We start from the raw sequence: 20,337 nt of genomic DNA on the forward strand, positions 1-20,337 counted from the left end.
AAGTAACAAACGTTCAGCTTCCACGAATCCCGGCACTTAAAATGTCATTTGCCTTAGCGAGCATCTTGCAGTAGTCAGTAAAGGACTATATATAACTGTAAAAGTCGGCTTATTCCCAAAGAAGATAAGGTCAAACAGCCCATTAGGTTCTCTTGTGACTTGAACTTTTGGAATATTTAGTTCAGGCTTCTACGCCCTTTCGCCGCTTGTAAAGACATGACAGGGAAACCCACGGTGATTGACCTTTTATATTTGTGTATACCACCTCGTCGTGGGTGAAGGCGGACAAATATGTTTCAGTGCATAATAGACGTTCACCCACGCAAAGCTCTCTGACGAGGACAATGTGCGGCATTAACTCTGAGCTTTCTTATGAGCTTATAAATATTTAAATTCCGCTCACGAACTGCAGGAGCCTCCTTCTGTAATCATTCAGTCCCGCAGAGCACAGACGTTAACTTCCTGCTGCACGACTGATAATTCATTTCCTTTTCGTGTGAATAAACGTACTAAAAGGTCACTGAATCATTGGACGTAAGTATTCTTCGGCTGCAAAATTAATAAAATAAACAGGGTTCGTACTGTAAAAACATATCCTTGTGTTATCACTCCCCGTAGATCCGAACCATTTGCAACTTCGGACGTATTTCCGGCTGATTTCGGCCGGCCAATGACAAACAGCACCCGTGAATTCAAAGATTTATGAATTGAGCCAAACATTTGTTTCTAAGACACTTACTTTCTCAGAAAGCCAAAGTTTTGACACCTATGTTTGTCGTGAAACGTTATTTGCGCTTGCACATGCACGAGGGCGTGCCGTTTCTTTTTCTCTTTTTCTAGATTTTATTCATAGGAGGACACAACAACGGTAACTTGAATGTACACTACAATTAATATTCTGCTAAGATGTAGAAAAGCTGAAATTTGGGTGAGTTTGTGAGAATGCATATTTGACTTGAAGCTCTTTAAGTCAAGTATGTAAAAGTCAATTTTTCACATTTAAAATCAATGTGCTCATTCTTACCATGAGAGTAAGCATGGCAAATCAGAAAACAAAAAAAGAACGAGACAGGTGGCGACAGCATCCTGAAGTTCTCGTAACACCTCGTCGTGAAGTCATAGATTTTTACAGCTCCTATTCTAGTATACTCACCGATTCAGCGCAAAGGAGTGCGTTAGATTGTAAAGGAAAATAATACTCAATGAATATAGTTTCGAGAACCTTTTGTAGTCCAAAGCGGTATAAATTCATAGTATAATATAAATTCACACAAAGAAGGTTCTCTCGCATGATAAATTGCCTGTGCTGATAAATAAACTGCTAGTCGGGTGAATAACAAAACTAAAATAAAAACGTTAATTAACGTACATAAAACTTTTAGCCAGTTTCCCCCACCGGCTTCGCGTCACATTTATGCTAAGATCTGCAACACTGGCTCTTCTTGAAAGAAAAACGTTGGCTTGAAATACAAATTTCACCCACTCATGGCTTTTGTGTGAATGCAGTCGTTCTTGCCATTTAAACAAATGCCCACACGTGACAGTTGCGCCAGACCACGTCGCTTTCCTAGGCTGCGACGAATTCGTCCTCACCGTAAAGCATTCTGAACACCGCTCGTCAGTGTTTATTCAACCCTTGCGCGTCTGCTCACTGAAGTCACACGGTTTTTCAATGAACAGGCTGAGAACGTTTGTTCTACTCGATCTTTATGCATCCTATAGCGTATGCTCTCATAGTCTACATCCCATCAACTCAGGCGGGCCGTAATAGATTCGTTCTTTAAACTCGCACGCAAGCAATCAAAGGCGAACAGAAGCACTACTCTTCTAAGTAAAATGAGGATAGTTTGGTGGCAATGCTTGAAAAGTGTGAATCCCTTGGCAACTCACGGACAGGTTTCACAGTCTTCTCAGCACTCGCGCTTCTGCAGTACTCACCAACTACTTTACTGAATTTCACAATGTTGCCGAAATAGAAAGACTCGACGCGAACGCTCAATTCTGTTTTGCCTGCGCTTTACATTCTTTTAAGCGTTCTCTTTCTCAGAGAAACCGAATAAGTCTTACCTGAATTGAAAAAAGTCGCAGTTTTTATGAAGGCGAACCAATGAAGAATGTTCGACGGCGGAAATTTGCAACAGCGAAGAAAAGTTACGGATACCAGTTACATCAGCAGTGAAGCGACTTCCTAGCCTGACATTTCACCGGTGTTTTCAATGTTCCGCCAGCATACTATCGGTGGAAAAGAATTTAGAACAATAAATTGAGCAAGTTCACGCGCTCAGAATGTTAAACAGCGACGTAGCATTTTTGTTGTTGTTATTTGGCATACCATACAAGGACAGAGTAAAAGCGTAAACACCACGTAAAAGCAAATTACGAAGTTGACGGTATGAAGTTACCGGCGAAAGCTCATCTTAGGAGTGCTAACTTATCATGGATTGTTCAGAGAACTGATTTCCCTGCCTATCGCAGAGTGACGCATTATTGTTCAATGTGTGGATATATATATTACTAGGGGACGTTCATCTAGGGGAAGTCTCCAGGGCCCCTGGCAGAAGCCAGGAAAACGGGACAATCAATCAATATCTATCTATCTATCTATCTATCTATCTATCTATCTATCTATCTATCTATCTATCTATCTATCTATCTATCTATCTATCTATCTATCTATCTATCTATATATATATATATATATATATATATATATATATATATATATATTATGGGGATTTACGTGCCAAAACCACTTTCTGATTATGAGGCACGCCGTAGTGGAGGACTCCGGAAATTTCGACCACCTGGGGTTCTTTGACGTGCACCTAAATCTAAGTACACGGGTGTTTTCGCATTTCGCCCCCATCGAAATGCGGCCGCCATGGCCGGGATTCAATCCAGGCGCGACCTCATGCTCAGCAGCCCAACACCATAGCCACTGAGCAAGAGATATATATATATATATATATATATATATATATATATATATATATATATATATATATATATATATATATATATATATATATTATGGCTATGCCCCAACATATACAGCTGTGGCATAGCCATAAGGAAGCTTTTGATGGTGCTTTCAAGCAGCAATTTATTTCCGGATGTCTTCTGCCAGCTCGAAAGCAGTTTCTCCTCGTTCCCACTCTGTTTATTTGAAATGTCAAGGAATTTGTACAGACCTAAAGCGACCCCCACGCCCTCACCGTGGGGAGGGAAGAGGTGGGGTAGCGTTAGGCTTCAGCAAATTGAGAAGGGAGGAAGGGGGGGGGGCGGATTGTGGGGATGCTGATTAACTTGCGTGACTTTGAGCTCTTTACTGTGTACGCAAGTATTCATACGTACCAGTAGATATAATAAATTCATTCTCCCTATGAGCGTTTCACTCCTATAGAAATGCGACCGCTGCCGCCGCTGTCTATCGTCACCGTGACCTAGGGCTCAGCAGAATAATACCATAGCAACGGCGCCGCCTTCATTTGTAGAAGGACTTGTCGCAAACGTTCATTAAGGCGCAAACGTGAATGTCAAGAACGAGGAAGCTCGATAGCGTTGAATCATGTGTAGATGCTCTTCTGTCTCTCTCTTTCTGCGATATATTGTGAGGCTAACAGGTCTTAACGTCGATGGGAAAGGGTAAGAAGGAACGGGGAAACGTAGCAGTGTAGATCGAGCCAAGGCCTCTTTCTTTTCCGCTTCAATAAATAGCAGCTGTGGTCTATTACCAATGTGCAGTCATTTGGCTCTATATCGGATGACACTCTATATACGGAAACTACAGTTTCCTTGTTAACGGTCGTCCCATAGGTGCACGTGTCACGCTGGCACATCGACAAGAACCCACAATTTATGCCAGCTTTGGCATCATCTTGGCGTGCCGTCACTTGTCCTGCTTGCTCTTTGTCTCACCGACAACACCGGTGCTTGTCAAAGGTATTGAATGACGTGAGGGCATACTAAAACGCGAGGAGCGTGCTCTTATTATTATTATTATTATTATTATTATTATTATTATTATTATTATTATTATTATTATTATTATTATTATTATTATTACTTACCCACACTCATATCAAGTCCCCGCGTCTCCTGCGCCAAAATTTAAAAATATTCAAATGTCACGCAGCTGGACGGAATTAAGGTAATGTGGTTTGGCGTGGCTTGTGACAAGTGACACTGTATCTTGTACTTCGCCGAATGACATAATTATTTATTAATAACTAATCAACTGCTAAAATAGCGTGATCCTGGCGAAAGGGGTATATAAAAATTGCAGAAGATTGTAGGGCCAGTTTTCTTGCTTTGCTTGCTGGAAAGAGCTCGCACATCGTGCCGCGTACTAAGGCAACTACAGCCCGCACTATTTTGAAAATTCAGTGTAGTGAGGTGTAGCTGCAGCACAAGAAAAAGTGCGAGGAATCAAAGCATGAAATATGGGGGAATATTCCACGAGGGGTTGTGCGCTCTCTGTTTTTCACGTCTGGTTGTAGCTATGCGACGCTTTTTTAGAATTGACAAATTACTGCGAGGAGTGGGCATTCTCTTTTAATTTGCAACTTCCACGCAACAATGAAATGCCTGTCATTAGTTGTGGAAAGAACCTCAAATTTGGGCCTCAGGTTTCTTTTATGGCTTTCCGATTCATTTGCAGCAAGGAAAACATGCGGGTTGAGTAAACCCACGACGGCAGGCAAAGGGCGCGATAATGTAAGCTATACTGAAGTGTTACTGTTATATTTCTGCCACCAGCCCTCCACGACTGGCCAAAAATGTTTTGAACGAGCCCCACTTCGTCTGTCTGTGATGCGACGTCATGAAAACCACGACAACTCGTCAATTGATACGATCTGTACGCACTAACTATGCATGATTAGACGGAACAAAACAAAATATATATTTTTGATTTTGTGGCTTCCCGATTAACCCTCCACTTTCGGTCACAATGTTTCAGGCCGCGCTTACTTCGCTTCTGTCACGCGAAATAACGAAAATACGAGAACTCACCACGTTGAAGTGACGTCTATGCATTAAACATGCATTGCTATGTCGAACAAAGCTCTTCTTTCTTTTTTCAGAATAGCCGGAGAGTGCTCCATTCCGAAGTGAGTACATGACTCCTCGCCGATCGCTCTGGTACTGGCTACTTGGAGCTCACGGGAAAAATGGATTTATTTGCGTATAATAAAAAAATTCTGCGACAGCATAACGTTGTCGTGCCCTTTCGGCACTTTCGTGCAATCGCTTAGCCAACTCTCCTTAGAGGAGTCCTTTTAGCGGCATTTTTACGCTTCCGTTGCACGCGGTTGCGATTTTCGACCACCCACCAGAAGCGAAGCAAGGGGAAGCGGACCAATCAGAGACGCCTGCACCACGCTCCTCATCCGGTTCTCTGCTTTCACCGAGCTAGCCCGATGCTATTGAAATCATCTCCACTTGTGTCTGCTGCTCCCCTCTTGTCAGCCAATCAAAAAGAAAAGACTGGTCAAAGTAGGCAATGCTATTCCTTCGAAATCAAAGGTGACCTCCTGTAAAAGAGCAGAGTGACTAGGTGGTTCAAACAATACTGCGGGTCACCGCTGTATGCTTACGTTGCCGGTTACGTAAGTTTGACATGCTGTAAAGCAGTGAATTGGGCTTGTTGGTAAGACATCGTGAGGCTTATAGCGCGTTAAAAAGACAAGGACGAAGGTGAGACGTGACACACACAGGCGCTTGTCAGCCTGTGTGTGTCACGTCTCACCTTCGTCCTTGTCTTTTTAACGCGCTATAAGCCTCACGAGTAAGTTTGACATCATTAGATTTGAATAAAAACGGATTGGAATGGTATTGCGTTATAGGACGCCACACTGAGAAATTCAAGGAAGCCTATGATATAGAGATGCAGGTTGAATGTGGGGATTTAAAGTTTATCATGGTGTAAATGGAAGACGGAAACAAGATGTGGCGTGGAACAGTGTGCGGGAGAGCGACTTGGATTATAAGATAAGAAAAAAAAAAGATTTTCGATGGCGTCGTAATAGCGTTCGGGATGTCTGTTACAAATAACAAGAATGCATCATAAAACAATCTGCGAATGGTGGTATCGGAGTAAGCGACAGGGATAAAACTGTTTTTAATGCAAAACTAGTGGCAAGATAGCTGCCGCTATTATATACGCAATAGATCTTGCGCTGTTCCTCCTAGTATTGATTAATGCAACAGCAGCAGAGTCTCGCAGGTGACGCTGCCGTTTTTTCAAAGGCAACTTCTCCTTTGTCATGCACAAAAAGTCATCTTCATAGGGCGCTTGCTTTCACCTCTCTGCGAATTACTGGGCCCAAAAGCCGGATAACGCACCACTATTTCAACTGCGCATGTGCTCGACTCCCAACGGTTGCGGTAGGCAAGGTTTTCTTTTTCTTTGCTTTGTGGCAATTGAGCCGCTAAGTGTGAAAAAATGGCATGGCGATGACGGTATAATGAAAAGAGCAGAAAGATTGACGGACCCTGCAAATTACAGTTCAAACTTTTTAACTCCTATATCTGTGAAAGACGATGGTGCATCGCAAGGGCTCGGCCTGACAGTCCCAACGTGGAAGCGGCCCGCGTCAACCTAGCGTTGATCTTCAGGACCCAATAAAGTTCTTCATACCGTACCACCGGAAGTACCGGAGATAAGACGCGCAAACAACAGGAACAAGAGGGGTGCCGCCAGTTGTGTTCGATGGGTTGGAGCATTTCGAGAAAGATAGTCCACGATTTAGGCCCGAGTTATGGTTGTTCTCTCTATAGGCTCCATGTTGAAACTGTAGAAGCGCACAAAAGCTTTGTGCGCTTTTACAGTTTCAACTTACAAGTAAACCAATTAGTCTATAGTTATCCATTCTGTTACTCTAGGCACCACTTTCACAAATGCCGGTCGCCGCAGTACCGCAAACTAGGCGAATTTTAAGCTTATAGATTGGAACGTATGTCGCAAACGCTGTGTCGCGCTATTTTCGCCGCCTTATACCACAGAGAGACCACGTGTAAAACTAAACGATGCAATCGTCATGCGCTGTCGTTGTAAATACGCTGGTTCAGTAGAGACCACAGAGACACATTGTTTCAGTCTCCGCACACCAAGTGGCCACTTGACTACGGACTGTATGCCACCCGCTTTCGCTGCAAAGTGACCGATGAAGTCTTCTCACGCGAACGTTCTCTGCGCGCCTGCTTTCTCGAACATTCACGGTGGAACATGACGTCGTAGTGCCCTACCTGTGCCTTACGATGCGGCAGGTGTAACAACGTTTATGTTATTTTGCGTCGCCAAGCGAACCCATTGATCGAGGATACTGAGCTTCGTGTTCGTCGGAGCGTGCGCTTGCGCGGCGCCGAAATTTTCGCTTTAGTTTCCGGGATGACCCATCTGAACTTCATTGCGAGGATAAATTGTTCGCGCTCTCTGAAATCGTGTTTCATTTCACGGTCATTAAACTAACAGGTTCATTTTATCTACCATTCGGTCTTGTTTAGCTGTTTATTATTTAATAAATTATTAGTCTTTAGCTTTACGGGCTACACTTCGCTTGCCGAAGAAACAAACCTTGCTCACCATATTAATGCGAGTGATCATTTGCTGTAAAACCACACACGTCAGCGAACTTGCCGCAATTTCCTTCTTTCCTTCCCTCCTCTCTCTCCCTGTGATCTTTGCTTTCCCCTTTCCCATTCCCCCGGTGTAGGGTAGCCAACCGGACGTTATTCTGGTTAACCTCCCTGCCTTCTTCTTTTATCTTTCCTCCTCCTCCTGCACACTTTTTCCTGCCTCAATAATACAAGGAAAAGAGACACAGGGGAAGGCGTAGGTCGAAGAAAGGCTGCGGAGCGAAGAAAGGCAGATCGAACAAAGGACGTCGCCATCACGACGCAATGCGATTTCTTTAAAGCTGACGAGGCCAAATAGCGCGTGTCCTTCGAGTGGAAGGAAAATAGTTAAAGGTGACGAAGATTACCCGCCGCGGCATCGCAGTAGCTATGCGTGGCGCTACTAAGGTCAAGGTTGCGGGTACAATATCAACCACGGTGGCCGCATTAGGTTGGGGGTTGAATGTAAACACCTGCGTGCATTTGGATTAGGTGCACGTTAAAAACCCAAGGGGGTCAAAATTACTCTCGATACCTTCACTACGGCGCGCCTGCAATCAGATCATGGTTTAGGCCTGTAAAATCCGAGTATTTATATTTAAGTTAGTGATGATGATGATTCTGCAGTAACGGGAGATTTTGATTGGAAACATCCATGTAAGCTAAACATAATTATCCCGGACGTCTCTGAAAGCAACCTTTAACTTTTATCCGACGCACTACGTTGGGGGAGCTGTTGCACCGATTGTGTGGAAGAAATGCGAGCAGTAGCAAGCAAAACGCTGCGCGAATTTCCATTTCCAAGAGCTATGCCAACGGCGCAAATGGCTACTGCTGAAACGACAACGGATGTGTTATTATTTTTAGGCCGAAGCTGTCTAAGGCTAGGATCTGGGGGATAGCGTCTGCGCGTAGACCAACAATTTTTCATACGAGGGCTGATCCCGAAGATGGTGCGATACCGGGCCGACCCGTAGTGGAGGTGCAGTTCGCCATTAAGGGGCCCACATGCACAGCTTCGCTGGTCAACTCTCTTCACAGAGTGGAAGGGCACAGAGATTTTTCTTTAATGCGATAAGCAGTCTTTGCCTACTACAAGAGTTTTGAATCTATCTATCTATATCTATCTATCTATCTATCTATCTATCTATCTATCTATCTATCTATCTATCTATCTATCTATCTATCTATCTATCTATCTATATCTATCTATCTATCTATCTATATCTATCTATATCTATCTATATCTATCTATCTATATCTATCTATATCTATCTATATCTATCTATCTATCTATCTATCTATCTATCTATCTATCTATATCTATATCTATATCTATCTATCTATATCTATATCTATATCTATCTATATCTATATCTATCTATATCTATATCTATCTATCTATCTCTATCTATCTATCTATCTATCTATCTATCTATCTATCTATCTATCTATCTATCTATCTATCTATCTATCTATCTATCTATCTATCTATCTATCTATCCTCTCACGCCCCGACCAGTGGTCCAACTTGCTACCAGATTGCTCCTCTAAATATATGTTCGTGGTCGCGAGGAAGTCGAGGTAAATCCATTGTCGTCATTCGAGCTTTATCTGACTATCTTCGTGCCTTCATCGTCACGCTTGCTACGCAAGCATAGTGGCTTAAGTTTTGTATTACATTGGGCCACTATGCATGTATGGCTAGTAGTCGTGATGCCATCTAGATCGTTGGATCGTTGTCATTGCAGCTTGGTCGTCCGACTATCGCCATGCCATCGTCGTCACACCATCGTTGCCTTACAGGTCATCAGGCATTTGTTGTCATACCATCGTGGTGAGATCGACGTGGCCATTTTATCACCGTAGTCCTCGCTTCATCATGCCATCGTCGCCAGGTCATCGTTATCATGCCGTTGTTTTCATAGTCTTGGTAATAGAGCTGTCGCCACGCCATGGTCGTCATACATTCTTCGTCATCCCATTGTCCTGATACCATTGTCATGTCATGGTCGTCAGGCATTCATTGCCATACAGCCAGCATGACGCCGTCGTGGTCGTTTCATCATGCTCATTCTGACTTGCTCAAGTCAGTGTCGACTTGTCCGTCACTGTCATACCATTTTCTCCGTGCCATCGTCGTGACGCTGTATTTATACGATTGCCGTCACTTCAGAAACGTCATTGAATGGTCATCATATAGTCGTTCTCATAACGCCTTCGTCCTTCCATTGACGTGAATTCTTCGCCGTTATTCTAGCGTAATAATGCTGTCGTTATCCAAGGGTGATTATTCCGCCGTTGTCATGCCATTGCCGTCAATGTGTCATGTTCACAGAGTTGTCTTCATACCATTTTCGTAATGCGGTCCTCGTCATACTGCCTTCGTCTTTCGATCGAAGTCATTCCATCATTATTCTAGCGTAATCATCTTGTCATCATTCAGTCGTAGTTATGCTACCGTTGTCATGCCATCGTTGCTGTTTTGTCTTTATCAAACACTCACTATCATGCATTTGTTGTCATGGTGTCGTGGTCGTGCCATCGTCGTGATCCGCTTGTCACAAACTTGTCGCAGTTCCATTGTCGTCAAGCAGTGGTTATTACGCTGTCATCGTTATACAATCGTCATCACTTCAGAATCCTCATCTTTTCGTCTTCATACCGCCTTAGTCATACCGCCTTTGTCGTTCCATTGACGCCATTCTTCTTCATCATTCCATTCTTGTTATAGCGTTATCATCATACAGTCATCGTCATGTTCATCGGAGACTTGGGCAAGTGAATTTCATATCAAAATGGGCAAATATAGGAGACAGCTAGCGTATATCCCACATAGTCGAAGCAACGGGAGTCTCCGGACGACCGCTACATAGCTTAAAAAAAATGAACCCATCCCACGACACCCTTTGTGAGATGGCATCCGCCGTAATTTTTCTAAGAATTGGCTTTTCTCTCTCAAACAAAACTTATGGAAAGCTCCGTAGGAATGCGCAAAGGTACACTTTTATTCGTGACAACGGCAAAGACACATGTTTCTGTAGAGCGTCGTCCGGCTTTGAAGAACGCCGACTAAGTGCTATTTTCGCTGAACTTACGCGTATGCAGATTTATGCTGCATCCAGTAACAAATAAAAAAAGCAAATAAGTCAGACGATGTTACCAGAATGTCACAAAACACTTCCAGTGCTACATATATATACCTTCTGCACCTCACACCTTGATTCATAGAACTTTTTTAGTCACAAGCTTGTACGTAGGCCGATCTGAGCCTTTGCGGTTTAGCAACACGATGTGACTGCGAAGAGACGCGAATTCGAAGACACGACCAAAGATAGCAGCTACATCAAGAATGAATTCTGGCAGAAACCTTAGTTGTTTGTGCACTTTGATCGCAGAAAGGGGCCTTTGCGTGTGCATGGTGGTAATCGTCAGTCTTTCTTTAGCCTTCCAATTCGAAGGGCTAATAAACCTTGGAAAGAGGAAGCCCTATTGGCGTCGTTATAGATCATTCGTCCCCAGGGTCTGAACACTTTATACTCGCTATATTAAGGCGAATGGTTGTGGGGTTGTTCATCGGGTATAGGGGAGGGCGAGGATGGCGTCGCTGGGGGTCCTTCCGCCCATCGCGTATATCCGTCGACCTCTACGATCCGCACGATCTGGCCAATAAATCGTATTTCACTGACACGCCGAGGCTAAGCTGTGATAAACGAGTCGTACGTTGAGGGGTTGCTCGTCTCTCCTGAGTAATAAATGTCTTAGTGGTGACGTATGGTTGAACGGTTCCGCATTTATTTAGAACTCGGTGTGAAAAAGGAGAGAGGAGAGGTCACAGCTAACAAAGTGGACGTTTGGTCTAAGCAACTCCATGCAATACAGTAAAACAGATGGACATACATATACAAGGTCCCCTTGAGCTGTTCTGCCTGTTATTTTTAGGTCTATACTGTCATGATGTGTGTAGAGCCGGTTATCACAGGAAAAATGCCCCCCCCCCCAATAAAAAAATGAAAGGAAAAGAAAGAAAGCATGTTCCGAAGTAAAACTGTGATGAGAACACACGCTTTATTTAGCGCCCTTTCTGACGGTTGAGCATTTAGCTTTTTCCAACGCCCGTGTTAAAAAAGATATCTCGTGTCGTTATTTCATTACGATTGTGCGACTTTCCTCGTTTCTGTGGTGCCTTGGGCTCTTTGAAATATCCTTATGCTCCATCCGAAATGAGATTGCCGACTTCCAGTGAAATATTCACGAGAATGGCTTCTTTGTTCGCGTTTTTTGTTTCATTTTCTTCCTTTCTTTTTTTATCTTGTGGCAAGTGCAGTCACATTATAACGTCAACCATTACACAAGCTCCTTTGTCTTTTTTTTTTCCTTTTGCGCTTCGAAAGGCATCTATTTTGGCCCACATCTGATTGCGTCACCATACACACGCGTCATGGTGACCACGGCTTCGAGAGGAAGTTGCGAGGGCATACTTTGCATAACACGGCGCGTGGCCCACCACGCTTTACCCAGCGTCTTCCGTTTTGCGCGGCACGTCCGTGATGGGAACTGACAGTTTAAATTGCTCCCAGACGTGAGATGGGCCGACGAATGAAATAAGAGAGGGAAGGTCGGAAGGCGGAAAAGGAGCTGAATCCTTGGTTGGTTATGCATGCGCTGTGAACGTGATCAGGCTGGAAGCATCTGCGTGCATGACACGTGAGCGGTTTTGTATCTAGACGCGCGGTGAGGCATTTGTATTGGAAAACGACTGAAGGAGCGACCACTGCCCGTTGAGCAGATTCTCGAGCATAATTTCAGCCAGTGAAATCAACCACGTGCAATGCGAAATTAGCAATCCTCTGCTTTTTGACAACGGCTGGCCTGTGTGAATGCCACTGAGGGAAGGCCGCTTGTTTCGAGTGTCTACGTTTTCACCCCATCTTTACTATCAAAAGTTGCAATTAAAGGTGTTTTCAACCAATCCCAATATATATTTATCATTTCCTGTACTCTTGTTTCTCTGCTGACTTCCTTCAAACCTCGCGTAAAGTAGTCAACTCAATGTCCCTCTACTTTATATATATATATATAACTTTGCTGCGCTTTTAAAATGTATTTTACTGTCTCGCTTGTCCCTCTCATTCTCTGTCCATCCCTCTCTGTCTCGCTTGTCTGTGTATGGAGCGTGTCTGTCAAATTTTTGCAACCATCTTTAGTTATGCCTTTATGGAACACCGCAATGAAAAGTTTCAAGTTAACTTCTTTCAAATTAACAATCTAATATGCACCACTATCACCCTTCACGGGAGCTTTCCTTCCACCCATTCGCAGAGAAGACGAGAGGGCCTTCTTCTGAGCCGATCGTTAATGCATCGGCCGGTTTGCCCGACAAATTCAAGACTGTATCTAGGAGCAAATCAAGCCTTACTACGGAAATTACAGAGGCTGCCGCAATTTCAGGTACGGGAAAAGCTGTGTCGGGTGTCCATCGATAGCCTTGTGTGAAAAAGAGCTGACCTACCTTGAATCAAACGCCAGGGTGCGATAGCCGTATGAGCAGGTTCTGTGCACATGTGTGATCATTCATTTCTTCTTTTTTTTCCATGTGTTGACATTAAAACTAGCTGCGCATCAGCGAAATAAACATTTTTGCTGAAAGTCAGTGCTGTGTCAGTGTACTTTGTGTGCCTCCTCCGTCTCCGTCGGTTCCTGCGCTGTAGCCTTCCACTACGTTCAGCCAACAAGCCCAACTAGTCGCACTACATTACTCGGAACTTGTATCTTTCACAACTTTGCTAGCACCTGATTTCAGTGAAGAACCAAAGAAGCGGCCGCTATTTGTACCCTCGCATATTATGCACGCTTTCTGACCAGAACAGACGTCCGCATCCGGTGTCTGTGAGATGTGCTTCAGGGAATTACGATTTCTTCGTCTGTGTTCCAAACCAACCGTCTCAACCAAAGTGCGATGAAAATAGAAAGGCGAAGCTCGCAATCTTGACTGCCGCAAAGGAAGTGCCGCCCATTTCAAAGCCTATGAATGCCGGAAGCGCCGAAGAACGAGCGTAGCCATTGCGGGAAGCCTTTATATGGCACCGGCAAATACTCTTTCTCCTCTCAAGTGCCTCCTTCCGAGGCAACAAGAACCAGACGACAAGGCGCGTTTATTTGTTTTTGTCCCTTGCTCTGCACAACCAGCGGCTCCCCCGGTTTAAAAAAAAAAAAAGGAAAGACGCCGGAGTGTTAGACAAAGTGGGGCCACCCCTTCTGCGTCCCGCGAGGCGGCTTCAGCAAAAGCGGCTGTTCAACTTCGCAGTCGTCTCGCCAAAAAGGGGCAACGAACCGTGGAGCCCGTGCGAGCTGCTGCCCCCATCTCCTCGACCCTAGCCGGCCGTGCGGGCGCCCCTTTGCGGAGCGGAAAGATCAAGGGTGCGCAAACTAAGCCAAAAGAAAGAGAAAAGCGAATGTGTGTGGCTACAGCCGGCGGAACGCCCTATCTGAGAGCCATTGCGCCATTCCGTCTTGCGCTTCAGCGGTCACCAGGTCGCGAAACGCGTGTTTGCCGCTCAAGATGATAATTAAAGGCCATTCGCCAGTTTCTTCTCTCTCTCTCTCTCTCTCTCTCTCTCTCGCTTTCTCGGTCTCCTTCTATCACTCGTAGTTTTGAGCGACTCGCTGAAAGTACCGCCGATGTTCAGGCAGCATGGAAATCAATCTGCCTGGATTGGCTTCTAAAGGCACTGCGGGAGAAAATGTTAAGCTGAACCTTCCATATGGGGGCAACTCTCTAAAGGCGTGGAAACAGAAAATTCACTTTCCTCGACAACCACATCAACTCATTTGTCAAATTTTGTAGCATTTGAAAATAAACAAATTTAATCTAGCGAGAGCAGCAAGTAGATGTTTTATTTAAGTCGTCAATTTTTTTATGAATATGCTTGAAAATTGTAAAATTTTGGAAAATGAAACTGTCAGGTTTGCAACTCCATAACTCAGCATTGAAAAAGATATCACAATTTGTAAACTGCAGCTAACGCCATATCTAAAGCAAACCAAATTGATGTATCATAGATGACCTTTAAATATGCGACTGTCTTGTGAGTGGAGCTATGGAACAACTCTCATTAACATCGAAAGAAATTCACTTAACTGTAAAATAATATTAACTTTCCGCTTTAGATGCTCTAACGGATGCAGTGTACAAAACTTTGGTATCTGTTCTTGGTGCATAGTTACTGATTTGTAAAGTTCGTGCTTCTATTATATTGAAACACAGCTATTTCCCGCAATTTCCTGTAAAATAAAAGTCAGACCTGAAATTGAAATTGTGCTCAATATAGTCAATAGAATTTACTTTTTTTTTCTCAAGTGCAAGAAATTTCATAAATATTATCCCGAGGTTCTCTCATCAAAGCGTTTCTGCCTTTTACATATATATGAATTGGGGGCATCGTAGTTGGCCCCTGCTAGAGCTTCCTCCTAAGCACCTGCGGATTGTTCGTCTAAGTTACGAAAACGTCTTTCTTGGCTAGGGAGATAGAGAGTGACAGACAGAGAAGTAGAAAGTGCGGGGAGGGCTCTTTATTGGTGCCCGTGGACATTTGCTTGGTGCCCATGGCAACTCCGGCTACTCCGGATGTGTATGATGAAAAACTAAACAACATTCAGTGTACGACACAGGTACAGTCAACCGCAAAAGTTTACGGGACGCAGGGTCTGCCAAGAAGCTCAATTCTCGCGAAGCGTGGTCACACAGCCTCAAATTAAATGTTCCAGCATGTAGTAGCCTTCGCCACCTACTCAGTGATTCATTAAATATGAAGTGTCATGCCTTAACAGTGCAGGAATTCACATTTGAAAGGGAAACCGCATCCCGTAAGCTTTTGCTGTTGACTGTACCTAGTATGCACAAAACGTATCACAACACTCAGCAAACTAAACTAGACTATTGTCTCTAAATTGTTTGCTACTGTCTGATGCATAATAACGCAACCAGAAGGCAACGTACATAGAAAAATATGGGGCAGGCTCGCCCAACCTGCGCAATTGTGAAGACCACCACATGGTCGAAGGTCAGTGCTTCAGATCATACAGTCAGATCTTCAGTCTTACGATAGCCGAGTTTTTCTTATGCCTTATGTATGGCGATGCATCTTATGTGCTTGACAAGAGACTTTCGTTACTGTTCAGTAGGTGAGACGAATACATTCATGAGAGATTTGGCAGAGACAAGGTGGTAATGTTCTGATAAGGAAATGAGACGCTTAAGTAATTGCTACGGTAGAGTTCAAATGTATTCTTTTCTCGTCATCAGAGTCCTAAAATAGCCCTGGAGACAGCTGGAGCAGCTGTTCTGCACCGTAATAGAAGAGCAAGTCTGTACACTTTAGCTCGTAGATGTTACTGTATTCTGGCGAATCCAACAGGCTAATTGCATAGGCGACACTTACCGCGCGTTATTTGTATGCAGCCCGCTATGTGGTCAGGCAAAAATATTCAGCCCATGCGTACCAAACGAGAACGTTTCCCTCGTGGCTTGAATTGGATGCACTGCTCTCTGCTCTTATTCCTAAGAAATGTGGCGCATTCCTGTGGCGTTTACTTCAGTGGAGCAATTTTCCGAGCTCATGAAAGTATTTGTGATCATGAAGCAGCAAGAAAAAAGTTTTAACTTGAATGGGACGGACTGTCGACGGACTATCTACCTAATGCAGACAATATACCTTCATTGTCGGCGATGGTGTCCAGTGGCAGCTAGCCAGCAAACCAGCATGCCCGTCGACTTGGCCCGGTAGCTGGCATCGTTCTAAGCTCGCCCAGAGCCGTTAGTCAATTTTGTCAGCCAACATCGCGAGCAGCCACTAGTTGTGCCGCTGCAAGGTTATTGACAATTATCAGAACGATTCTCAGCACATGCGCTTGTTGATGTGTCTCCCTTACAATACTGATAACTAGGGATCGACACCAGATGGTTAGTGCCCCCTCGCAAATCGCGGCGGGGTGTCCGTAAATGACCCGTATACGTGTTATATCCGTAAATTTAACCTCTCTTTAGTTCTAATTATTGTGATTCTGCTGCCAGAGAGACCCCACAAACAAAGTCGCAGTTCGCAATGACGCGGTGAGAAGTGATATCGCGATCCCAATAAATTATCCTGGGAAGGGTAGTCGGGTTCGAATTAAGGCCCCCTGTGCATCCTGTGAACTGCCGCACAAATTTGTGCGCTCGCTGCCGGCAACCGTCTGAATTGTTAAAGCACACCGCTAACGCGCAAAAGGTGGCACAGACGAGTGGGCTTGTAGCCGTTCCTCTAAACCCCCAAAGCACTCCTGCGCATGCACATGCAAATGAATGACGCCATAATTTTACGTATACTTTGCGCCGAGTTAACAAGATTAGGATTAGCGAACCTCGGGCATCCGCGCACTCTGCCGTCTGGGACGTAGAGATAAGCACAAAGGCAGGCTTGCATACTGAGTGACCAGTTTCGCTTGCAATGAGAACTGCGAAATTTCTTGTCTCAATTTTTTCCTCCGCGCTAGACATTGTAGCCTCTGGCGGCATGGTTTGTCACGATCAGCCGTGCGGCCCGACGATTGTTCTGTAGTCTTTACTTCATTATTTCTTGTTTTTCCTAATTGTATTATTATTATTATTATTATTATTATTATTATTATCATCATCATCATCATCATAGTAGTGTTATACATGTCGCTGGTTCTTTCCGCCTGAGCTGTCTCCGTCTGTATGGACGCCAAACGAGAGAGAGAGAGAGAGAGAAATACAGATTAGCTACGGTGTCATATATGTATATAGTGGCAACGGTAAGATAAAATATAGTATTAGTGGAGCATACGTAAAGACCTTGCGCACACTATAAAAGTGAGGGTGCAAATTGCGCATCGCTAAAGGCAATGCAGACTTTTGCGAATTTCGTGCGCACACTTTAATTTCTTATTTATGGTGGCATTTACGTGGACTTGCGTAACTATCATAACAACACTTTGGTGCAAACGCAGGTCGCTCAGGTGAATTTTACTTTGCATTCTTGAGGTTTTCATCAAATATGTAGGCCACATTACCCGAAAAGATTAATGCTTTCACATTTCCTAATGTAAGCATTTGCCCTAACAAGCGTTGTTTCTGTCGCAACACTGCTGGCCATTTCATTACACGACACACAAATAGAAGTAGATTAATGATTGGAAAATGTAGAGAGGTCTGCCAGAAAATGGAGCATCTGGCCTGCTACTCTACGCGAGAGAAGGGGAAGAGGGGAAGAAAAATGGTCACAATGGGGGATTATAATGGGAGGAACGAGGGGAAGGACACATTGTGTAACTGTTATCACAAGCGTGAGTCCAGGCCCGTGTCGCCTAAGAAACGTTAAAGAGCACGCATTTTCTCTATCGTCTGCCAACTGTGTGGCCATGCGCCTAGCAAGAGGTCCTCCGACAGTGGCCTATTACAAAAAAATTATTGTATTCTTTACGTGACCTGTTCGGGTGATGTGTTGTCCAGTAGTTAAGATATAGGTTTTCCAACCCGCGGATTTTGCGTTAAAATGTTGTCGCTTTAAGGATATTCTTGCTCTTAACAGGATTTCCTGTTTTTTTTAATCATTTCTTTTTATTCTGAGTTTCCTCTCTGGCTACCAATTATTCTAAGTTATAGGTCTCAATCACACAGGGTAAGAACTATTTACTGATATGTAGGGCTAAATGTGAAGTGCAGTAAGGTGATTTTCTAACGTGTTCGACGATAATTTCATTCTGCCTTCTTTCAGTTTACAGCAAGATCAATTAAACCGAAGTATGTATGCCTAACGTTACGTTTCTCAGCCTTCAATTCACATTAAAAGCCGTCCAGATTAGTAATCTACGCGTTTTGTCGAGTTTGGCCCTGTACTCTCGTTGTGTTGTCTTAATCAAACCAGGCACGAAACGTCGAATCCCTTCAATAGGCGCAGTATTATCGTCTTCCCCGACACCGACGTCCTTTTGCATCCGTGTTTCTTCTAAAGACACCGTGTTTGTGTGTCGTCGCCCACAATGTTTCTTTATCTCTCCTCACTGCCAGGAAGACAATTTCCTCATCCCCCGTGGTTGCGCTTCTAGCGTATTTGCTTGTATAGTGTACAACCAGGGTCCCTTGACACTGGCATAATAATGACGCACGTGGAATGACTGCGGGCGTCTTGTGCGTCGCACGTGCGGTCACGTGAGGGAACGCGCGTCCCTCTTTTCCCCTCGTCTCCAATGATGTAAGCGTTGACGTCAGCCGGGTGTAGCCAATCGATGGGCCGCGTTGGCCGCCGCGCACTGGGCCACGTCACGCAAGCTGCCTTTCTTTCTCGAAGGTTCCTTTCCCCGTGGGGAAAAGGTAGCCGCCCGTCGCGCTGCTCTTGTGTGCAGCGTTGGCAACTCAGCGGCAGCGCTCCGTTCGGTGCTAAGTGGGAAAGTGCGCTGAACCATTGTACAGAGCTAGCTCCAAGCGATGCGTGACATAGCGATTCTGCGATCTGCCTTGCTTCTAAATGCACTTGTAAGATCCTAAATATCCAACGCATGCCCAGATCGAGAGATGTCCAACTGAGGCGTACAAATATAACGAAATTGGTTGTACCATGATATGTTCGAATCAGAACGTAAACCTAGATGATTTACTCTGAAAACACATGTATAATGTCTCTAAATGTGCGAATACTGCAGTGACAGCAGTGTCGCGAATTCGGAATTACGGTGCGAATTGGCTCTAACGGAATTCCAGCGTATAGTTTCTTTGAATTTTGTTTCTGTTTTTCTAAGACACCGATTGTGGAACTTTTAAACTACGGATTCAAAATCGCTTTACAGGTTAGTAATTCCTTACAAGAAGTGAGCAATGCGAATCAATAAGGGCGTGCAATTCCAGTATATACTGTCGAGCAACCTCGATGGTGCTTACTTTTATTCAGATCATGTCAACGAGAACTGCGCTTCAAATGATCGGTACAAGGGACTCCACCGTGAACATGGAATTGCATATACCTCTGAAATACCCTTGTGATATCTGTTGTAAAATGAATGGTGCGATTAAAGAGATTGGTTTAAACGATTAAAACAAATCCTGCATTTTCGGTGTGTTTTTTTTTCTTTCTGCAGTTTCTCGCCATGTACGTGATGAGAAGAACACCGAGAGAGATCTATAGCCTGCGGACACAGCACATTCTTGTTGCAGCTTTTCCGGCTCCGTGGTCCGGCTTCAAAGTGCGGGTTCGTGAGTCACAGTGCGGGTTTAGTAAGATGACCAACGTATGGGAACGCGAGCGGCATATTGCCTGAATCGTACGTGTAGTTCCCGCGGCGTATTCTTTGCAGAAATCGACCCCACCACCGCGCCTATTTAGGCCAATGGAGGGCGCAAGGTAGTCAAGAAGTAGGTCATTCGGAAAGCCGGGAAGGTAGGGAGAATCCGTTTAGCTTGAAAATTTACCGACCACTATAGGCGCAGCTTTCAGTGGCCGCACGCTATTTGCCTCAAGAAATTAGTGCATGAACGTGTACAGGATTTTGAAGTAGTCTTTGTTAAAAAGGGCATATAGGCAGGAATTTCATAACGTTTTTATCGTAAGTACAAAAGAAAATGATATTCCGAAAGAAAGGAGGAAGGAAAGAAGCGGTAGCGTAAGGAATATAAAAAGGAAGTGAAATAAAAGAAAGACAATGAAGTTAGGGAAGTAGAATCGC

General features: G+C 44.3%; 1 protein-coding gene across 1 annotated transcript in view; it reads right to left on the reverse strand.

The window, feature by feature from the left end:
• The window catches only part of LOC139057418 (uncharacterized), a 222,565-nt gene that overhangs the window by 197,210 nt on the left and 5,018 nt on the right, over positions 1–20,337 (reverse strand). Inside the window, exon 2 of the transcript XR_011512773.1 lies at positions 16,332–16,481. The gene's annotated coding sequence lies outside the window, so the exon portion shown is untranslated. The remainder of the gene's footprint in view (positions 1–16,331; positions 16,482–20,337) is intronic.

The sequence above is a fragment of the Dermacentor albipictus genome, chromosome 3 (genome assembly GCF_038994185.2).
Source record: "Dermacentor albipictus isolate Rhodes 1998 colony chromosome 3, USDA_Dalb.pri_finalv2, whole genome shotgun sequence".
Lineage (NCBI taxonomy): Eukaryota > Metazoa > Arthropoda > Arachnida > Ixodida > Ixodidae > Dermacentor > Dermacentor albipictus.